The sequence below is a fragment of the Stegostoma tigrinum genome, chromosome 3 (genome assembly GCF_030684315.1).
Source record: "Stegostoma tigrinum isolate sSteTig4 chromosome 3, sSteTig4.hap1, whole genome shotgun sequence".
Taxonomy (NCBI): domain Eukaryota; kingdom Metazoa; phylum Chordata; class Chondrichthyes; order Orectolobiformes; family Stegostomatidae; genus Stegostoma; species Stegostoma tigrinum.
Genome location: NC_081356.1, coordinates 109,072,031 through 109,082,853, shown reverse-complemented (window position 1 = coordinate 109,082,853; position 10,823 = coordinate 109,072,031).

Sequence of the window (10,823 nt, the reverse complement as noted above, 5' to 3'; positions counted from 1 at the left end):
ATAGAGCCCAAAGGGAGAGAAGAGGCTATTTTCTGCACATAAACCGGCATTTTCCCAGCTTCCAGTTCTGAGGAAGGGTCCCCGGACCCGAAACATTAACTCTGATCTTTTCTTCATAGATGCTGCCAGGCTTGTTGAACTTTTTCAATAACTTTGTTGTTTTTCCTGATTTATAGTATTCGCTGTTCTTTTGGTTTTTATTTAGGACTTAAATGACATCTGGTTCTGGTCGAGCTTACAGCACAAGTTTTCAACAGTTTGAGACTTTCCAGCTTGTTCCTAATGACATGATATCATGCTGCACTGGGCATTAGGGAAAAAGTAGCATTCCCTCAGACCTGTTTCTAACATGGTATGGCAACAAGGATGGGGATCTGTGCAGCTTGTAGCTGCAGTTTCAATGTCCACAGTCCTTAGAAAACAGCAATACATTTACAAAATAACAAATTGTGAAGCTGGATGAACACAGCAGGCCAAGCAGCACCTCAGGAGCACAAAAGCTGACATTTTGGGCCTAGACCCTTCATCAGAGAGGGGGATGGGGAGAGGGAACTGGAATAAATAGGGAGAGAGGGGGAGGCGGACCGAAGATGGAGAGAAAAGAAGATGGGTGGAGAGGAGAGTATAGGTGGGGAGGTAGGGAGTGGATAGGTCAGTCCACGGAAGACAAGACAGGTCAAGAAGGCGGGATAAGGTGGTAGGTAGGAAATGGAGGTGCGGCTTGAGGTGGGAGGAAGGGATGAGTGAGAGGAAGAACACGTTAGGGAGGCGGAGACAGGCTGGGCTGGTTTTGTGATGCAGTGGGTGGAGGGGAAGAGCTGGGCTGGTTGTGTGGTGCAGTGGGGGGAGGGGACGAACTGGGCTGGTTTTGGGATGCGGTGGGGGAAGGGGAGATTTTGAAGCTGGTGAAGTCCACATTGATACCATTGTGCTGCAGGGTTCCCAAGCGGAATATGAGTTGCTGTTCCTGCAACCTGCGGGTGGCATCATTGTGGCACTGAGGGAGGCCCATGATGGACATGTCATCTAAAGAATGGGAGGGGGAGTGAAAATGTCACCATGCAACCTATGTGCCCACAAAAGCTTTTCTTTCTTTTGTTACCCTCGTCACTATGCGTATCGTGATGGGCTATTTCTGGCTGACAGCGATTGACCTGCAGCACACCTGGGATTTTAATATGTCAGAGGCATTGGAATTCTCAGAAATTTCCCACAGCAATGAGCACATCCGTAGGTGCATTCATAGGGGCATTGCCCAAACATCATGAGGTGAGCAGCACAAAATTGCTTGAGAAATCTTGCTGGAGCTCACAGAGGGAAGCTGTCCAAGAAATATGCCTGAAATTGGCACTTAATTAGTTTTTGGTAAAATTCAGCCCGAACATTCCCAGTGGGCCCTGATCCCTGCTGACAAGCTGATATATGAGTCTGTAGCCTACATTGTGTGGCATATAGACTCAAATTGTGCTATTTCCCTTGTGCAGTCAGAATGTTGGTCTTTTGTCACTTTATGTAACGGCAGTGGGGCAGGGAGTATACTTAGAAGCTTTCCAGCTTGAGAACATCAGCAAATAATGGCAACAGAAGGTAAGGGAGAGGATTGCTCAAAATAGAGGCACTCTCTCTCCAAATTTTTGCAATTTAAATTCAGAAATGGTAATTAGCAGCCAGGTCACTGTGGGTCTCGTCTGTAAGGAGTTGCAGTTTCACACATCATGTAACAAGGGCTTTTGTAGCACCAGTGCCCCACTCTCTGGAGGCTACACAATGAAATGTTGCTCTCATGCTACTGTTTGTATTTACCAATCTCTCATCAGGACCGTGGCAGGGCTTAACAATCAAGTCTGCAGATGGTCAATGGAATCACAGAATCCCGAAAGTGTGGGAAGAGGCTATTCGGCACACCAAATCCATACTAATTGTCTGGACAGCATCGCACTCAGACCCAGCGTTCCCATAACCCCACAGTTAGCATGGCCAATCCACTTAAACTGTACATCTTTGGGCAATGGGAGGAAGCTAGATCAATTGGCAGAAACCCATGCAAACAGGAGGAGGACACGCAAACACCAACAAGTGAAACAACCCTTGCGTTGTGAGGCAGCAGTGCTAACCACTGAGCCACCTTGCTGCTCAAAAAAACAACACCCTGTTTTGGATAGAGATAATGGGAACTGCAGATGCTGGAGAATCCGAGATAACAAAAGTGTGGAGCTGGATGAACACAGCAGGCCAAGCAGCATCTCAGGAGCACAAAAGCTGACGTTTCGGGCCTCAACCCTTGGATAGTTTTAATTTCAGTGTCAGCTGCAAATCAAACATGACACTTCATGATTGACATTTCAAGCCATTCTTTATTTTACTGTATATATATGTAACGATAATTCACAGTATTCCAGAAGAACAGTTCACATCTCTTTCCAGAAGGGCAAACAAAACTATGTCAAGTTATTTGCACTTATATGATTAAGAGTTAGCATGGAGATCGTTATCAAATTCTTCAAAAGCCTGTGTGCAGCTTCGGCCAGGGCTTGAAAGAGATGCTTCACTTTGAAAATTTGTCAAAATTCAGACAACTGATGTCCGTAAGCAAAGTACATAAATTTATTCATTTAATGTTGCACTTATCAGATCATAGACCATCAAAAGTTTTCTGTTCACTAAGGGACAAGAGCAGGATGACACGTTTTGCCTGCTTTTCTGTATTTTTCACAAAATGAGAGCCCTTTTGAAGGTTCTATTTAAGTTACCATCTTAAAACCTAGATCATGGGGGCATTGGTAGCTGTAACCTATATTATCAATATAAAATGTCTACACTGCACATCATACAACTATAATTTCTATATTTTCAACCAGAGACACTGCAATATTTACAATGTCAGAAACAAGTTAATAGTTCCCTCCGGATGTTATGTCTTTTTCCATATATTTTAAATAGGCTAAAATCAAACTTCATAGATATCTGTGGGTACTTAGGTCAAAGACAAGAGTATTTTACCCTTTCTACTTTTAAAAATCTTTATTAAGATTAATGAACTTATCCAATAACCCCACCACATGTAATTATAATATCCTCAGATATATCATGGTTTCTGATGTGATATAGTGTGGTTATAATTCCCACATTAATTGATGTTTCCAACTCAGCAGGGAGATTTCAGAATAGCTGCAATGCATGGCATTGACATATGACTACTTCTTAGCATTTTTTAATGAAATAAATACAAATTAAATAAATAAATCCACAACAAACACAATTAGTAACGTACATTTTATTATACCTTCCAACAAGGCAACACTCTCCCTTTGATAGAGAAACAATTAGCACTGATCTATAACACTCCTCTTGCCATAATATTCTTTAAGCACAGGTCAGTACCAGTTCTAGATAAGCATTGTATATGCTTTTATTCACAAACTATATCTGGACAGCTGATCCTAGTTCATTCAATCAGAAAAACTTACATTCCCTTATAGTAGCACCTTTTTTTCCTCATTAATCATTGCAAGGTATTCCCTTATAGTAGCACCTTTTTTTCCTCATTAATCATTGCAAGGTTTATTCCATCAATTACATTATCTCGAAGTCAATTCTATATGTTGGTCATTCTTGAAGTACTTCTTGCTATCAGGCCTAAATTTATCGTTTATTAGTTTCTTCCTGACACAATTATGTATTGTTGGAAATTAACCTAATGGCTCCCCTTCCATGTTAGAATATTCATTTCAATATTGTTGACCTCAATGGGTACAGTATTCATGGCGCAATTTGACGTTAGTAAAATATTACTACTTCCTCAGTGGCTTAAAATCTATTCGGCAGTTGGCATCCAATAACATCCCCCAATTGTCTTTCACTTTTATCTTTAATTATTGATTTCATTTTTCATTGAGCGTCAATTAGAGATACATTGAAAGAGGAAAGATTGACAACACTAATAGGTACTTCATTTATATAGTGAGTTCTATGGATTTCTGGACAGCTGCTACTTTAATGAAAACTAACCAACCTTTTGCTCTTTTATTGAAGGCTGTAGTATGATGACATAAATTGTGCCAAAATGGGCCACTGTGTCACATTTGCATTTTGACCATTCCTTCACCATGGGCACAGTGCCTCTTTCAAAGGGAAATCAAGTCCACAGAAACAAATATAATTAAATGCATCTCTCATGACCTTTATTTTCCCTCTGCAGAGACAATAACGCAAGTGGCAAAATTATTTCAAGTATCAAAAGTTTAAGTTACGTGAGAAGTTGTCATTGTTTTTAATGATAAAACAAAACCTAGTAACCAAATTAAAGTTTTCAAGTGAATCAAGGGTATGGCAAAATCATTCAGCAAAGTACAAAAGGATAAGTTTAAAATAGAGTCATACAGACATACAGCACTGAACAGGCCCTTCGGCCCAACTGGTGCACGCTGACCAGGTTTCCTAAACTGAACTAGTTTCATTTGCCTGCATATGGCCCATATCGCTTTAAACATTTCCTATTCGTGTACCTGTCCAAATGTCTTTTAATTGTCATAACTGTACCTACCTCTACTACTTCCTCTGGCAGCTCATTCCATATGCGCATCACCCTCTGTCCCTTTTAAATCATTCCCCTCTCACCTTTAACATATGCCCTCTAGTTTTGGACTTCCCTACGCTGGGGAAAAGACATTGGCTATTGATCGTATTAATGTCCCTCATGATTTTATAAATCTCTATAAGGCCACCCCTCAGTCTCCCACGCTCCAGGGAAAAGAGTCCTGGCCTATCCAGCTTCTCCTTACAACTCAAATCTTCCTGTCTCGAAAACATCCTTGTCAATCTTTTCTGCATTCTTTCCAATTTAATAACATCTTTCTTACAATAGGGCAGTCAGAATTGTACACAGTACTCTAGATGTGGCCTTACCAATGTCTTGTACAGCTGTAACATGATATATGAGAAACTCAAAAGAACAAAAGGCGGATTAAGCAGAATGTTTCATCTAATAAAAATAACATTATGGAATATGATTCCTGGGAGGCCAAGTGAAGTTACCCATATAAGTTGGTTTACCATTTCAAAAGCAATTAGAAATGGGTAAAAATTGCTGGAGTAACCAGAGATTTAAATCTCACAAATGAGCAGAAAAGAGAGATAATTAGATGCTCTTCAGGATAAGCAAAGATATTTGGGATTTAATAAAATGAGGGATCGATGAGGTTGAATAATGATAACAAGATTTGTTGGAACTAACGCTTATTTTCTGCTTAAAATTTGGAAGTGAATGACAGGTCTGGACAAAATGACAGCAATGTTAAAACACCTTCCTATGGGAGATGGCAATTATTCTATATTTATTACTTTAATGTTCAGAATCAGTTTGTGACCTGCCTTAGTATCAATCTGGGATAGAACAGCTCAAAATTACAACTAAACATTTCAACATATCTGCCATTATTGCACATCGTCTTACTTCCAAGTTGCTCACTTTGCAGTGCATCAACTGTTTTTCAAAAGAGAAACACCAGAAAGTTGTAAAAACAGTTATTAAATGCAGAATGAATAAAAATAAAACTGTCCATATTACTCCCACATAAAATCATCTTCAACTGCCTATAAACATTCACACGCTTAAGCAACTATCTGCATCTGACTTGGTGCTTGGTGACTCGAAATTAATTCCAATGCAAAAAAAGGTATGAGTTGGATTCATTAGTCAACCAGCAATTAACATAATACAATATACACAATATTCTTTTAAACGCCAATACAGCACTTGTATTCCTCACTGTCTGACAAACTGTATAAGATAAGCATCCCTGCATAACATGCCACTTATTGTTTTTGTATATAAATGTCAGAATATATATTTCTTTGCCATGCTTATTAGCCTTCTCTTAATTTAGAAAGGTCTCTCCAATTTTCAACCATAGAAATAAACTACAAATAACAGATGTGTTCTTTCAAGTAAAAACATTCTTATGTACATCACAACAGAATTATATAAAGATGCAAAGAATAATCATGCTGCAATGAAGTGGCATTAGAGAAAGGTATAACGCTAAGAATGTTATTTTAACATCATTTTGACAGTAAATATATTACACTGATAAAACAGCTCGAAGTTGTTCTCTTAAAATAGCAGTTATAAGTTAGTGCATGAAGTACACTCTCAAAAACGTTTTAAGCAAATTCTACCACTGAGGTAATTCTATATTATTTGCAATAGTTTTATTGTGCTAAGATATTCCAAATACTGTTATTAGTATCCTTCAAACAAAGAATGACTGCTTTTCAACACTGATTTTCTTGCTTCTTCCATCCCAATTGAACTATTGCAAATTTGTGTAAAATATAATCAGTTCTTTAAGAATGGATAGAATAGGCTTCTATAAGGGTGGAACATTTTTTAAAATTTTGGGTAGGAAGAGGAACTGGAGCCTGTTCTGGGTAGAGGTGCCGATCTCCCAGGATTGGCCTGGCGTTTCCAGGAATTGAAGGCCAATTATGTAATGAACCTTTTTACTTTTCAATTGCCTTAGAAATGTAGTGCATCATGACGATAGATCTACTGGGTGACCATTGACTGCAGCATGGGGAAAGTCATGCATAAACCTTCCAGATTAAATGAGTTGACAATCCTAGAGGTGGTGGGGATCTGAAGTAGAAGTCCACAAACTTTAAATGTAGGGCCTGGAAGAGAACACCTGCTCCTTCTTGCTCCACATTCAAAAACCTACCCAGATGGAAACAGGCGCTCCCAGTCAAGGAAAGACACAGCACTAAAGGTCACCGTTCTGCCTGTCATATATATGCCTGCCATGTGATAGAGCGAGCCAGTGAGACTCACTCTCCTGCTGTTTGCTCTTTGCCCTGCAATTATTTTCACTTCAAGCAATCATCCCATTTCCATTTGCAAGTTAACTCTTAAGGGGAGTTCAAGAATGAGGGGCTTGCACAGCTCAAAGATTAACTCTTTCACCACTGGAGACTCAAGTTCAGATTCCATACATGTAAAGGTAGCTTGAAATTGAATCAGAGATAATGGGAACTGCAGATGCTGGAGAATCCAAGATAACAAAGTGTGAAGCTGGATGAACACAGCAGGCCAAGCAGCATCTCAGGAGCACAAAGGCTGACGTTTCGGGCCCAGACCCTTCGTCAGAGAGGGGGATGGGGTGAGGGTTCTGGAATACATAGGGAGAGAAGGGGAGGCGGACCGAAGATGGAGTGAAAAAGAAGATAGGCGGAGAGGAGAGTATAGGTGGGGAGGTAGGGAGGGGATAGGTCAGTCCAGGGAAGACGCACAGGTCAAAGAGGTGAGATGAGGTTAGTAGGTAGGAAATGGAGGTGTGGCTTGGGGTGGGAGGAAGGGATGGGTGAGAGGAAGAACGCGTTAGGGAGGCGGAGACAGGCTGGGCTGGTGAAGTCCACATTGATACCATTGGGCTGCAGGGTTCCCAAGGGGAATATGAGTTCCTGTTCCTGCAACCTTTGGGTGGCATCATTGTGGCACTGCAGGAGGCCCACGATGGACATGTCATCTAAAGAATGGGAGGGGGAGTTGAAATGGTTCGCGACTGGGAGGTGCAGTTGTCTATTGCGAACCGAGCGGAGGTGTACTGCAAAGCGGTCCCCAAGCCTCCGCTTGCTTTCCCCAATGTAGAGGAAGCCACACCGGGTACAATGGATACAGTATAACACATTGGCAGATGTGCAGGTGAACCTCTGCTTAATATGGAAAGTCATCTTGGGGCCTGGGATAGGGGTGAGGGAGGAGGTGTGGGGGCAAGTGTAGCACTTCCTGCGGTTGCAGGGGATGGTGCCAGGTGTGGTGGGGTTGGAGGGCAGTGTGGAGCGAACAAGGGAGTCACGGAGAGAGTGGGCTCTCTGGAAAGCAGACAAGGGTGGGGATGGAAAAATGTCTTGGGTGGTGGGGTCGGATTGTAGATGGCGGAAGTGTCGGAGGATGATACGTTGTATCCGGAGGTTGGTGGGGTGGTGTGTGAGAACGAGGGGGATCCTCTTTGGGCGGTTGCCGCGGGGGCAGGGTGTGAGGGATGTGTTGCGGGAAATGCGGGAGACGTGGTCAAGGGCGTTCTCAACCACTGTGGGGGGAAAGTTGCGGTCCTTGAAGAACTTGGACATCTGGGATGTGCAAGAGTGGAATGCCTCATCCTGGGAGCAGATGTGGTGGAGGTGGAGGAATTGGGAATAGGGGATGGAATTTTTGCAGGAGGGTGGGTGGGAGGAGGTGTATTCTAGGTAGCTGTGGGAGTCGGTGGGCTTGAAATGGGCATCGGTTACAAGCTGGTTGCCTGAGATGGAGACTGAGAGATCCAGGAAGGTGAGGGATGTGTTGGAGAAGGCCCAGGTGAACTTGAGGTTGGGGTGGAAGGTGTTGGTGAAGTGGATGAACTGTTCGAGCTCCTCTGGGGAGCAAGAGGTGGCGCCAATACAGTCATCAATGTAATGGAGGAAGAGGTGGGGTTTGGGGCCTGTGTAGGTGCAGAAGAGGGACTGTTCCATGTAACCTACAAAGAGGCAGGCATAGCTGGGGCCCATGTGGGTGCCCATGGCCACCCCCTTAGTCTGTAGGAAGTGGGAGAAATCGAAAGAGAAGTTGTTGAGGGTGAGGACGAGTTTGGCTAGGCGGATGAGGGTGTCGGTGGAGGGGGACAGGTCGGGCCTGCGGGACAGCAAGAAGCAGAGGGCTTTGAGGCCATCTGCATGAGAAATACAGGTGTATAGGGACTGGACGTCCATGGTGAAAATGAGGTGTTGGGGGCCAGGGAATTGGAAATTCTGGAGGAGGTGGAGGGCGTGGGTGGGCCTGAAATTGATAGTGGTTAAGAATTTTGAGTCAAATGTTTTCTAATTGGCCAAAAACAACAACAACAATGTGCACTGCTATAGCACCTTTAACATAGTGAAGCATTCTTAGGCATTTCAGAGGAAATAGCTACAAAACAATATGTGATACCACTTAAAGAGATATTAGGGCAGTTTGTTCAAAGAGGTTGTTCAAAGAGGTAGGCATTAAGAAGAGTCATAAAGGAGGAAAGAAAACACAAAAAGTAGGGAAGTGTGATTACAAAATGCCATAGCATCAAACGTATAATTATTCAGGACCAAGAATGTGTATAATTTGTGATATTTGATGACAGGATTTTAAAATTCTGGACTCTCTATCAAAACAGAAATATACTGGTCTTGTGGAATATTCTGCATTATCACAAAATTATGTGATATAACAGCAAATCAAAACATCCAACATCCAACTGACAGAAAACTTCATCTCTAATTATTATACTTTCCTCTTCTAAACTTAAATTGGATCACAAACTGCACTTCTTGTCAGTCCACATATTAAAACAACCAACAAAAAAATTTAAAAAATAATAGACATGCCTGTCATTATCAGTTCATCATCATCAGCAATTCTGCATATTGAGGATGGTTCATTTTTGCAGGTGGCTAGGTGGAAATGAGTTGTTAGTGTAGGCTGTATGTTCACAGGGAGTTTGTGAACTCTATGTTAGCTGTACAGCCTCTCTCACAGTGAGGACACCAGCTGGTATCGCTAGTGGTGAATTGTTGGCTCAAGAAATTGCTGTCTCTTTCCATCACTTTTTCAGTGGCTGGTCTTGTTGAGTAACAAGGTCATCATGACACAGAGGGAAACCATTTGGCCTATTGAGAGCAGGCAACTCTCGACAGAGCAACTGAATTAGTCTCATTCCCACATTCAATTCCTGTAGCCTTGCAAGTTTAATTTGCTGGTGTCCACCCAATTTTCTTTCAAAATGATTGTAAGTTTCTATTTCAGGTCAACACCACCTGCTGCACAAACAAAACACCACACCTCACATCTTCCTTACTGCCTCAAACTTCAAACCTGTGACCACTCCTTGTCCCTGGGCCATCAACAAATAGACACGGCCCACCTTTGTCCATCTGAGCCATACATGTCAGAATCTTGTATATTGCTATCAAATCTAATTGGAAAGTATTGATGAAGGATCACCATTTTGTTTATGTTTCGGCATTTGTTCCCGAGGTTTTGATGTTAACTGAATAGAGGCTTTGAGATTGGCCTATGTTTGAAGGTCGGTTTTGATATAACTTTTGGGTGGTCTTGAGTTTGATATTCTGACAATCTTTCCTCCACATCCCAGCTGATGTAAAATTGCTCAGGCTTACTCTTGGCTTGTCTTTGTCTTGGAGGATGCTCATTTTTGTTTTGTTTGTCCTCCCAACTGATTTGCAAAGTCTTTCTAAGACAACATTGATCATGTTATTCCAGGGTATTGATGTGGCAACTGTAAGTTGTTTCAAGCTTCAGCGCTGTCAGAACTTAGGGGAAAATTATTGTCTGACAGTAATTTGGTCTGTTATCACAATTCCCGAAAATCCAAATACCTAAGGGGTTTACCTCTTCACCATTGTTAGTTTATAGCTTTGAAGATATGGAAAGCCAGGGGCAATTTTCAACATTTCAGATGAATCTCAATTGAAGATGTTGATTTGATTTGGCTTGGTAAAGCGTTTTAGTTTTCGTGATGTTCAGTGCACTGCCCAATCTCTCATTGGTTGCAACAAATACATCAAATATCTGTTGCAGCTCTCCTTCATGGTGAATACTAATGTGAGAACCATCAGCAGTTCTATTACAGAAATAGTTATTTTTCTTGATTGATTGTAACTGACTGATGGTTGAGGCTGAAGAACTTGCCCTATGTGTGATAAGTCATTATCACAGGAGGGGACCTTCCAGTAATAAGTTGCTGCATTCCTGCAGGAAACATTCAGAATAGCATCAACATAATGGCACACCCTTATTT